Below are 1,729 nucleotides of genomic sequence, written 5' to 3'. Positions count from 1 at the left end.
TATCGCGATTCGCGATTTTGCGCTATCATACTGGGTGTATGGTCGGCTGTGTGCGATTTTGCGAGTGTGGTAAAATCGCATAACAGCAAAATCGCATAACAGCCGAGCAAACACCCAGCAGCGCTGCTGATGCCTGAACAGTATGTGGAATGAAGTGGGCGGGCATCGGGAGGCCACTATGGCACGGGGCAAGCACTATGGGCAGTCTATCTGAAGTGTACTTGGCGTATAAGACGACCCCCCACTTGGAGGCATATTTTTCAGGGCCAAAAATTCGTCTTATACGCCGGCAAATACGGTAAAGTAAAAATTAACTGCGACTTAAAAACAAGTTTACACAATTTGAATCCATGTATCCCAAAGAAGTTGAACTGGCATAAGTAGACTTATAAAAAGCTAAAGCACATATTCTTATGTTATATACTAGAGGCCCGGTGCATGAAATTCATGCACTGGGGGGGGGGGGGAAGGTTGCCCTTAGCCCAGACTGCACCCTCTCCAATCTGGGACCCCGTGGACATCCCTCTTACAATCCAGGACTGCTGTCTCCTAACCACTCGCCTGCCTGCCTGCCTGATTGCCCCTACCCGCTACAGCCTGATCACCCCCTAACCACTCCTCTGCCAGCCCGATCACCCCCAACTGCCCCCCACCTGCTGCCTGGTCACCCCTGACTGCCCTCCCCTGTTGGTCTGATTGCCCACAACTGCCCTCCCCCCTCCCCAGCCGGCCATCTTTTGACCACATGGGGGCAGCCATCTTGTGCAAGGGCTCGATGGTCAATTTGAATATTACCTCTTTATTATATAGGATCATTTGACTACTGAACAATTAGATGGATTTTAATTTCCAAGTCTTTTTTTGAGAAAGCAAGATTAATACAACGTAAATCAGAATGTCTAAATAATAAAATTAATAAACCAAAGTAACTTTGTTATGTAAATTAACTCATTTATTATAGGCTAGCAATGTTTCAAACTGTGGAGCTTCTACTGGTCTTTCAACTCCTTCAGACTTTACTATGACGGCAGAAGTGGTGTTGTAGGTCCAAGCAACATCAGCTACTGTTGTCATGCAGGAACTACAGTGCCAGATCCCCACAGCTTGTCTCTTCATCTAGGTTTTGCCATAGAAGGAGCAAGTGTACTTGGCATGCTGGCTGATTTCAATTTCCTTCACCATTTTCCGAGGGAGGCACCATAATGGGTCCCCTATTTACCAAAGATTCTACTCTCTTGGTGCGTTTAGCCATGTCCTTGCAAACTAGGTCGGATCCCCACCTCACTCCCATCCCCCACCCCCAGGATATTTTTTCCATTGATTTTTAGAGAGTGGAAGAGAGAGAGAGAGAGTAACACAGATGTGAGAGAAACATCAATCAGTTGCCTCCCACACACGGGAGCTGGGGATTGAACCTGCAACCCAGGTACGTGCCCTTGCCTGGAAATCAAATCTGAGACCAATGCTCTAATCACTGAGCAACACCAGCCAGGGTGGTAAACTGCTCTTAACAGTTTAGTATTTAAACAACTTAACAGTAAATAATATCTATGCTCAACTCAATTCAACACTTCTTATAACTAAGCATATCCCTTGCACTGTACCTATACATATACCAATACATAGTTTTTATGGTCATGTATGCCACCTACACTTGTATACCAATTGTTTTAGGCACATTACGTAGGTATTTGGGGGCAAAGATGGAGAAAGCGATGACAAAGTGATG

General features: G+C 45.8%; 1 pseudogene; it reads right to left on the bottom strand.

Moving 5' to 3' along the window:
• Nucleotides 1–940: 940 nt before the first annotated feature.
• On the bottom strand, nt 941–1,252 carry LOC102752871 (annotated as a pseudogene).
• Nucleotides 1,253–1,729: the final 477 nt, after the last annotated feature.

The sequence above is a fragment of the Myotis davidii genome, unplaced genomic scaffold (assembly GCF_000327345.1).
Source record: "Myotis davidii unplaced genomic scaffold, ASM32734v1 scaffold705, whole genome shotgun sequence".
In the NCBI taxonomy this organism is placed as follows: Eukaryota; Metazoa; Chordata; class Mammalia; order Chiroptera; family Vespertilionidae; genus Myotis; species Myotis davidii.
This window is presented reverse-complemented; position numbering and strand designations above follow the sequence as displayed.